The following is an 18,210-nucleotide window of genomic DNA, read 5'->3' on the forward strand; positions in this document are numbered from 1 at the left end:
ACTTCTTATTTACTGATTGAGGTTTTTCTAATACCGTCGAGCTGATCGTTCAAAACAACGATCGCCGTATCCTTCGTGCAGTTAATCAAGCTCTTCAGGATTCGGCACTGTACGACCCAATCCTGTAGGACCAGGACATACAGGACCCCTTCATTAGGTAACAAAATAGCGTTCGCCGTTTCAAAATTAGATCTTGTGCATTGTCCAGCAATCATTATCGGCAATTGATCATGAACTTCATGTCTTCTTCTTCTATTTCTATTTGACGAGAGGGGATGTATCCTTCTATGTTATTCAAACGTTTGTTTGAAACAACACATTCAGAGGCTTACTCTCTCGCTCTCTTACTCTCTATAGACTTCGACTATCTAGAGCAGCTGTGTCAAACTCATTTCATCAGAGGGCCGCAAGTAAAAATTTTCAGTGATTCGCGGGCCGCAAAGTTGAGAATGGAAAATATACCCCAATATTTATGTAAAATACTTTTTTACATTTTTATTGTTAAACAAATTGACTTTTTGTGTACTCCTCGCTTATTATCTGGAATCGTTTGTTATGTACAAATTCGCGATGTTATTTTTATATGTGCTATTTTTTACATGAGAAAATTTTTTAATGTACTTTCAACGTTATTATTAAAATAGGACATTTTACATTACTCGCGTTCTCTTACGGCAGTTCTGCTAGAAAATATCTGTCAAACAAACTTTTTCACTGAAGTAGGAGAAGTCTAGCAGCCTACATTGAATCTTTTTCAAACAAACCGAGCTATCCATCACTGGATGAATAACAAAAATATTTTCTTGCAATTTTTTGACAGATCAAGAGAAAAATTGTAATAACACGTATTTAAACATTATTTTTCGCTAATTTCCAAGTTCCAAGTGTTCTGGTGATATATTCATTTCTTTTAACAAGAAGCCGTATTTTACGAATAATTTTTTTTTTAATTACGATAATTTTATCTCACGAAGAGTCGTGGTGTGTGATCCCATACAGATCGGCAATTCTATTTTTGACACTTAAAGGGAGATGATTCGCGAATTGAGGAATTGAGGACTGTGTGAGCTAGTTTATTAATAAGCTTTGTATTGCAAGGCTTCGGCATTTCGATTATTTTTATCCTTAATCTAAATCTTTTAGGCTTAAGCGTAATCATATCATTTTGGTTTTGATTTTTGGGGAGGTTGGAAATTACATTAATTCGTCTTGCAGAATGTTGGGTACAAATAATTCCAACTTGGCTACAATCATTTTTATTAACATTTATGGTGGCATGATTATGACAAAAAACAGAAGTGGCTCCAATCGAATATCAATGATGTAACATTCTAAGGTCGGAAAAATCGAAGCCGAATGAATCCTTTACTCGGCAGTCGGAGGCATGGAGATTGTCAAATTCGGTGGGACAACCGATGACTCCAACGGTTCCGAATGGCTTTAAACGGCTCTATAGGCTTCGGACCGTAGCCGATTGAGCCGGTCTCGTAGTACAGTCGTCAACTCGTACGACTTAACAACATGCCCGTCATGGGTTCAATCTCCAAATAGACCGCGCCGCCATACGTAGGACTGACTATCCTGCTATGGGGGGAATCAATTAGTCACTGGAAGCCAAGCCCACAAGTGGGTACAGGCAGGCCTTGACCGACATCGGTTGTTGAGCCAAAGAAAAGAAGAAGATAGGCTCCGGACGGCACCGAACAGAACTGTTGATTTGATTTTGGCCGGATTCGGAGTAGGAATAGCTAAAATCGGAAATGGTTTTGAGCCGTGGATGCGATTCCGACAATCCATCACTAATTGTTGCGAAGTTTCCTAGTGTGTGTATCAAGTTATTTTCATTCCTTTTTCGTTTGTAGACAGTTGACGCAAATCTATTTTTCCATACAGAATGCGCAATCGAATGTGCACACAATTATACTAATATTCAGAATTTAATCGAAACATAATACGACTGAGCTTGCATTCGATTCAATGATTCTTAAGGGTCTCGATTGATATGTACGTTAGTGTAAAATAAGTTTATGAGATGTTATGGGTACATTCATGTTAGTTTCCATATACCAACAAAAGGATTGTTCTTCTCTGGAAAATTTAATACACTTTGACAAATAGTAATAACATATTTAGGGTTTGCAGTGCTTTTAGCAATTCTCAAAATACTCTCGCGGGCCGCATTCAAAATCGACGAGGGCCGCATGCGGCCCGCGGGCCGCCAGTTTGACATACCTGATCTAGAGTCATATGTCTTGTTGAATTTCATGTCGATCGCGTAACACCGATGACGTTTGAAATCTGTCAAGACAATGGAGCTCAGTTAGGTATTAAAAAGAGGCTTTCTATAAACTCTATTAACTTAAAAGAGTCTTTATTCTCAACAATTTGTTTACAAACCAATAATTCGATTACTCGATATCTAATTTCTACTTTCTTATTTTTTCGATTATTTCATACAACGATAGTTTATATAAAGCAGTGTAAACTTCACTTCAATTATACTCTACGAGTGATTTATTTTTTCGATCGTAACAGATGCGATTTTTGGCCAACTAAACTCATCTGCCTTACCCACCGTTACAGAACTAGAATGATGCATACAAATTTAGCATAACCTTGCGATAGTCACTCTATTGCTTGGATTGGAATGGAAAATTCATCCGCCTATGGTGTGCACTGCAGAAAATTGGTGGCCAAAACACCTTCTCTCTCTCTCTCACACACACACACACATTGGACCGTAAAAAAAGGCATCATCATCAGCCCCAGCAGCAGCAACCTCATCGGAGTTTGATATCTTATCCGCCGCATCCTGTGGCACAGGCCGACCCCGCTTGGAAATGCTTTTAAATGTAGGTGCTGAAAGCAACTAATGACTTTAAATTATTATCTTGTCCTCGTTCTGCCCCAACCGCACCAACCCCCACGCGGCCTGCATTCTTGTCTGATTCGCTGCTGCAGAAGGGTTTGATCAAAGAGGGGTTTACATCGAAGGAGGCTGGTTGGCTGATCAGTTCATGCTTTAGCGTGTAACGACAACAGGTTTTCTGCCACAGCAGCCGCTAGTGTGGCGCTGAATCTGTCGGATCTCTGGCGTGTGAGATCTGCACTGTACAGCGATCACGTTATTCGCCGCGCTTGAAAGATAACACTCCCCTACTGCTGGAGCAGCAGCGTAGAACTTTAATTCCTAATCCGCTCCACGGTTGCGATGCGATACGTTCCGCACGAATGATTGAGTTTCGGTAAAAGAAACCACCCCGGAGCGACCCCGGGAATGCTCAACCGGGGTAAAAGAAATGCCTTTTGTGGATCGAGTGCGAGAGATACATCCAACCCGCGCTTAAAGGGTTCCGTTTTTTCCTGAACTCCATTTCCATGCAGCCGAAGCGAAATGTGACTTTAATTTATTCGTAGATAATAACGGCCGTTCGTGCAGAAGAATCGGACGCGCTACCAAAAGGCCGGCACCACCGAATATGCCATGGGTTGGATTGCAGATTCGGTCCGCGCCTCCTTTACGCTCCCCTCTCACTCTCTTAATTTAACATTTCTTGTATCTGTTTTTATGTTATTAAAATGGTCGAACTTTTGCTTCGCGTTTTTTATTCCAGCTTCTCGAACCTTTTTTCAGCTCTTGGGGCAACCCCCAAAGAAAGGTTCGCGCTAGCGGATTTTAGCCCGACCGTGGCATGGAACGGGAAAGAGAGAAATGGTTCGTGTGGGGCAACATTTCAGTGCCTGCAGCGAGCGTGGAATGCAAAAGGCACTCGCCCGGGCATCGTTGCGTGGTGTTACCACACCACCCACATTTCAGAGTGCCGCGGGAAGGTTTTTTTTTTTTGCGGTGCCATGCGTGTGCCAACTATCGAATGGTGGAAACGTTTTCCATTTTTTATCATTTCCTGTTCTTTTTTGGCACACATATTCAGGCAGAGAGAGGAGCAAAAAAACACACACACACACACAAACTCACAGGCGGATAAATTTCGGTGGCCGCCGTTTTTGAGTGATTTAATTTGACGGGCAATAAAACGTTCCAGTGGATGAATGGGCACCGCTTATTGATGGTTCAGCGGTTATGTTATGGTTTGCAATATGCTGTGTGTGTGTGCGAGTTAAAGGTAACGTGTAATTTTTAAAACATGTAATATTTACGTTCTAGGTCTAACTATTACTCCTATAAAGAGTAAGCTTTTAGACGATCATTTGTCATCGAGCCTTACGCAATTCAAGCGCATCCTTGTAGGAGAGCTTTGCTACCATTATTTCTCAGTCTCTTACGATGTGACGCATCTCATTTATTATCACTTATAGTAACTATTTGTGTTTATAACTCTATTCGTGTGTGAGTATCTTTTCAAAAACAAAGGAAAGAGTTGCTCAAGCTTTACTCGAAAATTCAACTATTAAATATGAAACCCATCTAACATATGCGCAGTGTGAGCTATCCGTTGGTCTGATTACTCATTACGTCAGCTCTCACAAAGCCGAATGCAGTTCAATTCTCCTGTCGGTATCACTCTCCTGGTTGCTAAAATATTGACTATTACCTGATATAGAAAAATGGCGGAGGATTTCGTTGAGCGTAGAAGCGTAGAAAGCTAATTTATATTCAACTATTTTTAACTGGATTTTGTTTTACTCAATATCCAACATTTGTGAATGACTACTACTAGTAGCTCGATAATATAGTTTTCAGCAGATCTGCTTTAAGCTATTAATACACTCAATACATTTTTTTGTAAAGTTTTAGTTATAGCTAAAACATGATTTGGATTTGTTGTTTTAGACAACTTGAAGGAATAACAACAGTTTCTTTTCAACGACTCCAAAAGACAAGCTCGTGTCCGGATTAACGAGATACGGTGAAGCTTCCGAGTATGAGATTGGTCTCAAAAATAGAATGAATTTGTTTTCCTGTTTTTGGATCGCAAATGTCCAACCCACGCAGAATTTAATTTCATATTTTTGAGTTATGGATTTCTACGTTTGATACACGGACTTCTCCAAAAGAAAATTATTTCATTTCACCAATCATATATTGGTCATAGGTAAAACATTTTGCTGAATGAAAAAGTTATTATTAGGGCCCTTTTCTTTTTAATTCGGTAGGCTGAAATTTCAGCTTGTCAGCTGTTTGCATTGTATAGCAGTTTTCGAGCAGCTATCTAAGTGGATTTAATATACAGGTGGGCTTATCCCAAGGTGTATGAATTTAGAAGGCTGATTTTTATCACTTCTGTTTCTGAATGAAGATTTTAAGAGTGTTTTGTGTATACGTCAAGCCTCCAGAATGCTTGTTTGAGCAAAAGCTTTCACCCATCCTGTCAAAATGTGATATTCAAATTTGGTTATAAAAAATATGCTATGAGACCACTTGGACTACATACACTTTGATTCTGGATTCCATCACCTGATCTCTTTGATGCACCTTGGGATAAATGTAAACACCATCTTGTTTTGCCATTTTTTCGAGCAGGTACGCGAATCTAATTCTAACTTTGAGGCTAGAATAATCTGAAAAATGCATGCTAGTTTTGTGGTTTTGTATGGAGTGTTTTCATGATTTCAGCCTCCTGTCAAACTCCATACAAAAAGCTGACTAGAATCGTGAAGGGCCCCATTATATGTACAAGGGAGAAAATAACCCAATATTTGAACTAAAAACAAAGCATGAATGACACTCACAATTAAAATGATTAAATGTCACCTGCAACAAACCAGCAAACCTTTACTAAGCTCTAAACTCTCACCATCATTAGCCAGTTCTTGAATGCGTGACATGTGTGTATTCAGCTGCCAATGTGACCTTTTGCTGTTGCTCTGCACTTACCTGCAAAATAAGAAGAACGAAAATACATTTTTAATAAATAGCCATTGACACAGAACGCGTCGTCTAGACGCACAGAGAGAGATAGAGAGAGAAATGTTAGATTTTGGCGAAATAAACACAGTATCCTCACGCTAGTGTGGCGCGGCGTACCATAGAATACGGATCTAACCCGTTCGTCCGTCGTGGTGCTGTACAGCGGTGCTGAATAGCCTAATAACATGCTCTAATAATCGTCATGAATAAAACATCCATCTGCCCTTACACATTAATTCATGTTTCGTCACAGGCACGGTGGCGCGACACATTCCTTCGCACAAGGTTGATACTCTGAGATGTAGGTATGTAGAGGCGATATATATTTCGTGGAAAAAAGAAAACCATACCCTGCAAATATGAATTCGCTGGGAAAGAGGGCAGGCGCAATGAGACTGACATTGGTTGAATTGTGACGTGAGTTGAATGTCTTATTTTCACTTTTGTTTCCTCCCGTGCGTGCTTCGTTGATGGGGCTGAGGAGTTGTGCACTAGTAGTGCCTTTCAGATTGATGAGCTGGATCATTCATTTCACAGCCATGCCATGCTTCTGCATGCCTTGCTAATTTCAATATGTTTTATTCGCGCACAAAAGCACACAAAAACTTCGCTCAACAAATTTCACATCCTGCACATATATGCTGCTGATCCTTCTTTTTTCCATTCCATTCGATGCATTCTATACATCGTGGAGCTGCCCTGGAGTGGCCATTGTTGGGAAACAATAGTTCTGCGCGCATTAAAAATTAGCCTCGTCGAAACGCAAATCTTCCTGCAAACTGCAATTGCACCAACGGCAGCCCTATGGGCAAGGGAAATGGATATGGAGCTAATTCCTTATAATCTTGCTTAGCAGCTATTTTTTTTCTTCTTCTCCGCTCTATTGTTCGCCTGCATCCGTGACCGAACCCATTGCGCATCGCATCCTCTCGACCGGCACATCTCAAGGAATTGACGAGGATGGTAGTTGTTTTGTGTTTCGTAGCTTTTTTTTTTTTTTGCTCCTCACCCTTTCACGTTTGCACCCGTGCTCGCTCTGTTTGCAAAATTCTTAATAACTACGGAATTTGCAATCGCTCGCCCGGAATTTGCATCATTTCCGGTGCTTCCCCCCACCGGTACCGTTTGGCTGCACTTAAGAAATGGGAAAAATGCATCTGCAACCGACCGACCGACCCGAGCGACGAGTTCGCCGCCGGTGCAATAATGCTATTCACCAGCCGCCGCCCATACGGTGCGGAAATCCCTGTTCAAAATGAATGGTATAGGAAGGAAAAAAAAAGAAGGAAAACCCGCCTGAAAATGATGGAACCATGCGCTGCACAATATGCACTCTCGTGCAAAACCGCTTTTCACCGAAAGCGAACAAAGCGTGAAGCGTATTGGCACAATAGATAGAGCATGATAATTTTCTTTGTCTTGAGTTGTGGGCAAGCGGTAAGAGCATATGGAGCAACAGCAGCAGACAGCACACGAGATATGCAAACAGCCTCCAGGACATGCTGTGGAGCAATGCTGTGTGTGTGTGTGTTTGCGCACTTTTCATTCCTTTCTCATCTCTGGAATTGATCCCATCCGTGGATGAGTTAAACTCTCAATTGTTAAGAAACTGGTGAAAGCGAGAAAAGGATTAAATTGAATTTCTCCTGCAGAAGATAACGGAGACAGAAGAAAAATATATCAAATTGCAGTGCTAGTGGATGTGAATGGTCTTAGATAAAGAATTAACTTTATGGCGCCTTTTTGTAAGGAGCAATTATGAAGTGAAGCGTTCAACAATATTCAACATTTAAATGTAAATCGGTGACTGTTAAAATGACCAGTACCAGTTTTTTGGAAAAGACAATCCTTATTTTGTCTCTAATTTTGTTTACAATATAACTTCTTTTTCCCTTTTATTCTTCTTTTTCTCCTTCTGAATTCTTATCATATCCTTCCTCCTTTTCTTTTTAATGTTAATGAGTACGAAGCCTTTTAGATCATACGCAGGCATAAAATACTATTGAAATTGTATTGTTCTAATCATTATGGGTGATAATTCCTATCACTACAACTGTTTGGAATCATGCGAGATCACCGGTATTTGTATGATACGATTGATTTATTACGGATTCATTGAATATGCCAAGAATTTCGAAATATTAGCATTTTCTGAAATATATCTTACGGTCCTTTTTGGATTATTTTTTTATGTGGCCTAACAATAACCTGCGCGGTCATAGATACCTGCCTGTACAGGATTCAGGGATACCACCCTACTGGATAGACCTTTTATAGACCTTTGCGAACACGGTCCATATGAGGTTTGAACCCATGGCGGGGTATGCTGTTAAGTTGTTCAAGTTGACGACCGTATCATGGGACCGCGCTTCTTGCGTTAATATACTATTAAATAACATTGGTGGGTTCTAGGTCCTATAACAAAGACAGTGGAGTAAAAAAACTTATCAAACAACCTTTGGTATCACATGAATGAGAAATGAGTATAAAAATGACCGTTTAATGTTTATTTTTCTATAAAGCATATCGTTCTTCTTCTTTGGCTCAACAACCGTTGTCGGTCAAGGCCTGTCTGTACCACTAATGGGCTTTGGCTTTCAGTTACTAATTGATTTCCCCCCATAGCAGGATAGTCAATCCTACGTATGACGGCACGGTCTATTTGGGGATCGAACCCATGACGGGCATGTTGTTAAGTCGTATGAGTTGACGACTGTACTGCGAGACCGGCTCAAAAAAGCATATCGTTATCTTGAGTTTAAATCATACTCAAACGAAATCAAAGACAAAGACAACGAAAAAAACTAAAAATTTAAAATAAAATTTGACGTCTAAAATGAGCTACATTTTAATTTCAATCTATAAAATCGCTTGTCTAGCTTGAATTCTTGCTTTGAACCCTTCAAATCATTTAAACTTACAGGGTTTTCGAGGATTATTTAGACATGTTCAGCGAGTTGTAGTTTTGTTCAGGCATATAATAGACTCTTTCAGCGATCTATAGAATTGTTCGGAAGTAGGCATTGACATGTTCAGCGATTCTGTCATTTTTTTAAGTTCACACCCTGTGCCGCAACGTTTAATTTTTTATTCTTGAATGTCCTAAAAGTAGCAAGTGATTATTCCCCAAGCTGTTTATAACATGAGTTAGTTGAAACAAACATATTTTTTTTGAAAACCGTTTGTTTACCTTTTGATGAGAATTATCCAAGCTGCAGTCCAAGTGGTACGAAAGTGACAGCTCTATAGTATCGCCGAACATGTCAACGCTTACTTCCAAACAATTCTATATCTCGCTGAAAGAGTCTATTATATTCCTTAACAAAACTAAAACTCGCTGAACATGTGTATATAATCCTCAAAAACCTTGTAATACCCGTAAGTTATGGGAAAATGATCCATCGAACTCATCGATCTCTCAAAACCTCAATGATCTAAAATGTTGCTACTGAAGTTTGGTCAATGTAGGCAGCTTAAACATATAAAACTTCTCCAAATATACCCTATACAAAATTGAAGAAAACCTCAACTCAGAATGTACTCGAAAGTAAAAAATACGCTTTAAAAATCCAACATTTTTATAAACACAACATGTAAACCCTGCCAGGAATTAAAACGCCTCCTATTCAATGCAACAATGTTGCTGCTCCGGAAAATGCAATTGAAAGTTTAGAGAGAAAAAAATTGTAATGAAAGATAACGACGAAAGCTCATTAGATGGCAAAGTACACCCTTCCCGTATCCGCGGGTCCCGCACGGCGAAGAAAAAGAAACAAAAACCACTTCAGCACGATTGTCTGATCGGTATAAATCCTTTTTTTCCTTGCTTCCGCCCTATAAGGAGGGGGTTGCAACCATATAGTTTCACTCAGCTATTAGACGGGCATACTTTTGCTAGTGAGCCCCCCGCCATTCTTCCCGCCCTCTTTCTTGTGCGGTGGAATATTCCATAATTTCTGCACACATGCACACAACTCTTTTCACCTTCATCTAATTTAAAGCTGAGCATCTCGCCGCATGCTCACGCCCGCAAGGCATCCATTCTTCATTCTACGCTCAATCCATACTCCATACACGCTCCTACGAATCTTGGCGGGAGAGACTCCCGAGTCAATGTATCCGATGCAAACGTGCATCGGCAGAGGGAGTAGGGAATGAAAAGCAGAAAAAACGCAGACACTTTTTCTATGGACGGAGCCGTCCATTTTTCCACGGCCGGCAGACGATGGAAACAGTGGCATTGTGTTTCGAGTTGCACTCCGCTCCAACTAACGAATGGCACACTACGGTTGACGACGGTGATGCTGGCAAGCCGATGCATATGGAAGGCACGGGCACTGCGTGGCAACACACATGCGAATTGCACTTGGTTCGTACTTTTCTCTCTATACCGCGCGCTGGGAATGTAACCAATGGAAAGAAATAGTGCAAGTCGAGGAATAAAATAATACAACCCATTACGGCACGCTGCAACCGGCAATTGTGCAACTCTTAGGTGTGTGTGTGCCCCCTTCCGAACAAAGCCGCCCGGGGTGTTTGGGGTGCACTCGGTGCATGAATGGTAAGGACTCGGCGCGCGACGCGAGAGCTTGTCTGCTCTTTTGCTGCTTTTTTTTTGCTTCCTGCGATGCGCGCACCACGCTCTTTTCGCGCACGCTTGCTCGTTTCGTTGGCGGGCTGCAGAGTTTTTGTGCAATCCTCCCGGGTGAAATTGGCATTCGTTTCTGTTTTTTCTTCTTCTTCTGTTCCTCCTGAGCTGGGGGAAATTATTTCATTTCCGAAAATTTAATTAATTCCCTTCAGTTTTATTGTGCGCCGCGCAGCACTTTACACGAGCACACCGGCACCGTTGGGCCCTCGGGTTTTCTTTTATTTTTGCTCAAAGTTCTTATTTTGTCGTTTTGTCATTTTGTTGTCCTGTTTTTGCTCAATGTTGGTGTTTTGTATTTTTTCTTCAGGTTTTTTATGTTTATAAAAACGTGTTCTCTTTTTCAGTTTACCATTTTTTGTTGCGTTTTTTGTGCGTTTTTCCTGTTTGTGTGTGTGTGCGCCTACCTGTTTGTAAGGTTTCGGGGTTTTACCTTATGCGGCAACATTATTTCCTCATTTTATGCTGATCCGTACGGTGCACTTGCACTCTTCGCTGCATTTCTTTTTCAACGCATTTTACTCATTAGCAGGATAATTTAATCAGGATCATTTGCTTCATTTTTTGTTGCTTCTCTGCTGTATGCACATTTGCTGTTTGTCGGTGCTGCCGTTTGACGGATCGAAGGCGCTTTGTTGATGGAAATGGGGATTGGCGGGAATGTGGGCAGGAATGGAACAGGAAATTCCATGCCATTCCTCTTTATCATCAATATTGCATCACGCGAAAGTGGTGGTTCGCTATAATTGATGGAATCGTTAGCACACGCAGCAAAAACCACAATTTGTGATAAAGTGACCCATGAATTGATGATGGAATGAAATGTGTTAATAGAAAAGGGGGAGGCGAGACAGAAGAGGCAGAGCAAATCTTGAAACAGGTGTAAATGGAATGGAACAATGATATGATTCAATGGGGGGATATTCAAGTGCAGCAAAATCAATAATTTATTGTTTATGATATTTTGGGGGACAAGGATGTCGACGTTCTGGTTATTTATTTATTTATTTATTTATGTTTTGGTTAATAAATGTTTGACAATAATTAAAATGAATATTTTACTATACGTTGCATACATTTGATACTAATGGTATTTAGCTGAATGATATGTCGACAATTGTGTTGAAAATTGTATTTAAAAATAGAAATCTTTGAAATTGGAACTGAGTTATTAGAAGATATGAAACAAAAAATGAGTGCATCTTTTATCTCAAAAACTAAATATATATTTAATGTAATTTGATAGATTTTCTACCATTTTATCACATCTGTCAAAAGTAAAACATATCTAGACAAAGAGAATATGTTAGTTTTATATTCTTATTTGAATTGTCTTGTCTTGTTTTAAACTTTTGACTTGTCTGATTGGGACGAACTTAAAAAAAACTAATAAAATATATTAATATATTTAATGACTAACAGATGCGAAAAACATATTTGTATGCTACTTCTTTTGTTACAGGGTTTCCCACAATTTATTGGTCGGTTTTCATGTTTTTTTGGGCTCGGCTCACGATTTATTCATCGTATCCCATAGATTTTTAGTTCGTTCCCATAATTTATAGGTATCGTCCAATTGGAAATCAATACAATTGATCCAAAAAATTACGGGAAATGCCAAAAAATGGGAAGCAACCAAAAAAATATGAGAATCAACCAATAAATCGTGAGAAACCCTGTAATAGTTCAATTATTATCTGTTATATTAAGTTTGAAATGAGATTTGCGGTTCTATTTTTGAAATTGTTCGATTTTTCTTAGCTGTAAACCGAATAAAAAAGATTAATTTCATTTTAGTTAGATTATTTGAAGACAATTTACAGCATTGCTGAGTTCCTTTAAGGGCAAGGCAAAGAATGTAAATATTTTCTTTGCATTGCCCTTAATATAACTCAGTAATGCTGCAAACTGTCGTTAAATAGTCAAACTAAACTGAAGTTAATCTTTCCTTTTCGATTTTCGGTAAATTTCACTGGAGTTTCACTAAATTACTTTCCTTACTGTAATGCCTGTATTAGCTTTTTGGCTCTTCGTCCTCTCACGAGCACACCGGCAAGAAGAGATTGGTAAACATGGAAATGTACTCAACCGGCGTATCGCAATCTGCATTGATGCAGCAAGACCGCTCTAAATGAAGAGTCCTACCGGTTTTCAACACGTTAAGATAAATTTGCTCCCCTCTCAACCCCGAAATAATAAAAGCACAAAAATAAGATGCCATTCTGCATTAAGCCACGGGCATGATTTATAAATGGCTGGCTAATAAGATTCTTTTTTCCACGAAGTAGTGCTGATACTGATGCGCTGAAAATTGTATAGAGCCTCGCGTGAATGAATGAATGGATGGATGGTGTGTGTGCGCCATTCTCCCAGGGCACCGAGCAGCAGCAGAAGCAGCCTGGATTGCATCCTTCCATGGTACCATGGATACCATTGAGACGTCAGCCTTCATCATCGTCATCGTCGTCGGGTGCGCAGTATGCAGGAACGTGCGACCCAAATGACAATTTGCAATATGAAATTCTCTTCTAACCCTCGCCGGAGCAGCCGACACGACACGATTGCATAATTATCTTCTGTACCGCACCTGAACCTGAAGCATCCTATTTGCGATGGTGGCGATGGTTGGCGTGTCGCTGTGCGCTAGCGAAAATTCACCTGCCCTGGTGATGTACTTGTACGATGTACAACGGCTGGTGCTATTTTAACTGCAAATGGAATGGTAAATATTTGCATCGCCATGCGGGGGTGTTGTTGGGATGCGCTCGGCTATGAACACTGGATTGATGGGCAACCATCACGGACAGGGGACGAACCGAAGGACGACGCGCGTTGGTTCCGAGACCCGAGAAGTGGGCTCTCGAAACCGTGGGCCGTGTACGATGCCCATCAGTTTGCACTGAGCCGATCCTTTTTGGGTGTTTGGTGCTGGAGCCCAACGCTGCATCCTTTCTTTTTTTTTTGTTATGCCCTCCGGAGCATGCAGTCGATACTAACCGGCCATTTTATTACTCAGATCCATACACAAAGAGGACGAGGAAAGAGTTGTCTGTTGGAAGCAAGGATGCTTGCGGGAGCTGTCGCACAACATAATAAAATGCTCCAGTACCCATCGTCGTCCTCATCGTCGTCGTCGTTCGGCATTCAGGCAGAAGCTGTTGATCGTATTTCATTCGTCGGCGGCACGGAACCAGCACGACCTGTGCATACTTATTAGCCTTTAGTTCCTCGGAGATAGTCGAACTGCCGGCACCAAGACAGACCAGACGGGGGGCCAGAGAGAGTAGAGTGTGGGTGCAAGATAATTTTTCTTTTCTGCACACTATTTGAAACATGATTCCCATACGAAAAACTTCATAAAGCTTCACAGTCAGAAGCAGCGAATGTTTCCGACCACGTGACACACCGAGCGTTTTTTTTTTTTGTTGCTGCTGGAGGGAACGCAGGTGAGATTGAGTTAGAAGTATGGGTTTTATGGCATCGGTTTGCGCAAAACTTTTCTCACATGCTTAAGAAGATTGTGGCGATGGACCAACAGATACACACACATACATATAACCGACAGCAGCATCAACATGGGGACGTGTTCAAGTGACGACCAAAGCGTTAGGTCCGAGAGCAAGATGACAGCACGCGGGACTCAGGAGTCGGAGGAAGATGAACGAGGCTCATACGTTTTATCCGGCTCGTGTTTATGGTAGACCCATCGATTCAACAGTCGTGTTTGGACGATGAATTGGGAATTCAAATTTGTGAGAATTTGTCCCCAAGCGGGGGGGTACTCTTGTGATGGAAGAGGAGTTCTCTACTGACAAATCGCCTTCGGGTGGACGGATAATGATGCATCTGTAATGCATTGAAAGTGGTTTGAGATGGGTTGGACATGTTTGTAAAGTGTGGCAAAAAAGTAGCACAAAGATATCGTTTCTTTTGATGGACTTTTTCATCGTTATATTCGTCTTCTTGTGGGTATAATAACGTTCTTGTGTATGTGTGTGTGTAGTTTCCGAATTATCCGAAGAGATGTTCAACTTTTCCAAGGATTGAAGGAGCTTTGTGTCCGCATTTTGTTGAAGATTAAAGTTGGATTGCTTTTCCGAATTCCATGAGGCTAAACTACTCAATTTATTCGATCAACGTGTACATTTTTGATACGTTATCTTTGGAAAAGATGTTCCAAAAATATAAGTGGTCCTACCATGTAGAAATTCAGCAATAGCAAAGGACATATCCGGCAGGGTATTTTGTAGTTTGTTGGAACAGGTTTGAATGATGATCGCTAAGGAAACTAAGGTAATAGTAAAGCTGTTTTTAAGTTTAAATGTTGAATTTTCCATTGGAATACCTAAGTAAAGGAACCTTGAACTATCATTACACAGAATTGTCCGACATTGCAACAACCCAAGCATTTTGTAATTTTTGTGTTTAACGTATTGAAACGATTCAAGTTTCTCATTTTTTCCCAAAATTTTTAGATTAATGGCATTTATAGTCATTAATAATAGTTTTGATTATCTCTAACAACTCAGTTACAATATTATCCAAATAATATCATAGAGTAACCCATTTCGTTCTTTTTGCTCATACATTAAACAAAAGTACGTGACGTTCCTTGGACTTCAAACTGTGTGGTGGATTTTTCATTTCCACACAGCTAATCTGAATCCCCGCTACCATTTTCAAACTTTGGACAAATTCATCGCACACGTCACGTGAAAATAATACCACTCAACCAATTGCAGCAAAAAGGGCGTCCTACTATACTTCACCCACTTAAACCAAGATCCCAACAATAACATTAGAATAGTACATGTTTCCTTAACACCTTTCTTCCGCTTCTAAATCGTTCTTATTAAACTTCTTCCGCAGTAGATTCTCACTTCGAAACATGCAACACACGACACACCCTTTGGGGGACTCTGTTTTGGGGTAAGGTGTTGTGTTGTGTTCGAAATGTTCATTAGCGGTAGCTTTCCCTTTAAATGAGTTTTGACAGCCTACTTCCATAATAGGACACGACGCTAACAACTGACCATTTAACCTACCACCGTGCTACACACCCTCCACTACAACACGTTCATCGCAAAACCCGTAAGACACACGCAGCAACATGACGACCGTTTTGACAAGGAAACAACAAACACGGCCAACACGGTTTCCAGAGTCTTTCCCCTCTGTTTTCCGAAGCAAGCAGAACTTCCGCCCTAACACGGTCCTAGTTACGACGAGATCGGTGCCTGAACACTGAACACGCGTCCCTTCGAGGGAAGCGTACAATTACGCACACAATACGCTCGGCCAATCCCGAGTCAGCAAGAGAAGATGTGGGAAATGGATTATCGCAAATATTCGGGTGCATTTCTTCTCTCCGGCATTGCTGTGATGATACATACAATACAAGATAAATCCCCGCAGCAGTTTTTTTGTAAATCCCAACTGACTGATAAGCCGGGCAGCGTTTTGTGTTTCTCTGTACTGGCCGGAAGCACCCCGGGGTCCGGCTGAAAGGATACAGAATATTGCATACCCTCTACATGCAAATCGTACCAATGACGTAGCCAGGGACTACTACTATCCTCCCGCGCGCCACGGGAACGATTCAAATGCAGGAGTTTCCCGCTTAGCAAAGCCCGCAGCCCGAAGCGAGGTTAATCAATTCGCCTGTTTTCCACCCTAACCCGATGGTTATGTTTCATTAAATTCCTGCCTTTCCGCTGCTCCCTTGATGGTACACAGCGTTTTTGAGCGTAATCCATCCATCCCACGCGTAGTAGGAGGGAGGGTAGGTTTGCCGGTTGCGCCTTCGTGTGGCATGTTAAAAAGGGGTTAACCTAACCGAGGCAAGCTGTTGTTATTTTTTACGTTCTCTTCACATGCAATGATTTTGACTGTAGGCCGAGCTGCTCGGGTTCGCTTATTTAGAAAATGAAGCACCACACTCACACACACCCATACAAACACGCACGCATATTCGTATTTCTCTAACCGGGGCATTTCTTGTAGAACGAGCCCGAGCGCGTTGATTCGCTTCGATTAACACGCTAAAAAGTGGCAAGAACATGGCACACAACCTTCACGTGCGCCAAAAGGGGGAACAGCAGCAACACCACGGGTATCACATTACGTTCGGGCTTTTCGGGCTTGTTTCGGTTTCAATTGTGCAAACCCGGTGGTGGTGGATTGCCGGATGGGGTTGCGGTGATGACTAATGTAGAGAGTGATGAAACGGATTGACGGCAGATGGCAGTCAGAGCAGCACGAACAAGTTGTTTGCTTTGGTTTGGTGCTAATCTCGGTTGATTGAATTGTCTGAAGCAGGCAGAGAAGCTGTGGAAGAATTGTTGGAATCAAGGGCAGTTTTGGAAGTCATGTTGAGACCCTAGGGGCAATCCTTGGAATTATGTTGGGTGTTTCAAGAGCTTCTATGTGATCTATTTGGTGTCTTGAACGCGCATTAACTTTGCATTTTAACAGCGTTATGTTAGGACATTAATGAGTCTAAGGACCACTTCTTTATATTGCCGTCTTTTTGTATCCTTCATCCTAAATATCAGGCTCGTCTAACAAGTTATTCATCTAGATGGGTAAATGAACTCCTCTCGACTGCTATAAACATTCACAACCTTCACAGCTTCTTCAGCCAATGAAAGACCACGCTGTCCCTTTCTTAATCATTCCAATTTCAATGCTTTTGTATAACCTTGCATAACAACCTGCTACAGACATTATACTCCTTGGTACCTTTAAACGTTCTCTATTTGATTAAAAACAATTCAACCTCAATGGAGAGTCCTCAAAACAGACAATTTATAGCCAGTCAGTCCGCAACCGAGCAGCAAACCGAGCGAGCGAAATAAAACAAAACCCGCGCTTTAAATGCCACTTAGCGCCGTTCATCATTCAATGGCATTATTGCGAGTGCCCAAGGAACCAGCACCGAGCCACATAGCCCAACTAGCAAGCAACAACGAGGACGAAACACGAAATAAAACGGGAATGAGAATAGCGAGAGAGAGAAAGAGCATAAAAAAATAGTAAAATAAATTAAAATCCTTTGAAGAAAAGCTTCATCGTGCGGAAGAACAGCGTGTACAGAATGACGGTGGTGGCAGCAACGTTGGACGTGGTGCGGGCGAAGAAAATGAAAATACCACCGAATGTCCCGCGGCAGCCAAGACCCCGCGCGCAACGGTATCCAATATTGAAACCGCAAGCCTCGAAGGCCTAGAAGGCAACCCGCATAGTTTTTCCTATGCAAAGCAATTGCTGTAGCCATTCAGCGTTGCTCGCCACGTCTCGCCACGAAATCCATCGAGTCTGGTAGAGAAAAGCTGGGAAACTTCGCCTGGCATAAAACTAAGAATTGCACTCCAAGAGCCACTCGCGGTGGCCTTTTCCTCCGTTGCCCTTCTCCGGACAGTGTGTGTGTGCAAAGTACGCGTCGTCGTCTGCAGGAGACGACCGTTTCATAGAGCGCACACGGTCGCTCGTCCCAGCGCTGGCAATTATTATGCAAGGCAATGGTGGACTTGTGGTGCTTTGCCAGGACCAGCAGATGGGACCGATGGTGTAGGACAGAATCATAATAAAAAAAAAACAATCTGAAACATAAAGCGTGTATTCCCGTGTTTCTTGTGATCGTGTTTCGCGATGAACGGGCGAACTGTAGTAGTACAGTTTCCTCGCCCGGCAG

General features: G+C 41.5%; 1 protein-coding gene across 1 annotated transcript in view; it reads right to left on the reverse strand.

The window, feature by feature from the left end:
- Nucleotides 1–18,210, reverse strand: part of LOC120957020 (tyrosine-protein kinase-like otk) — a 70,980-nt gene that overhangs the window by 33,147 nt on the left and 19,623 nt on the right. The window lies entirely within an intron of this gene.

The sequence above is a fragment of the Anopheles coluzzii genome, chromosome 3 (assembly GCF_943734685.1).
Source record: "Anopheles coluzzii chromosome 3, AcolN3, whole genome shotgun sequence".
In the NCBI taxonomy this organism is placed as follows: Eukaryota; Metazoa; Arthropoda; class Insecta; order Diptera; family Culicidae; genus Anopheles; species Anopheles coluzzii.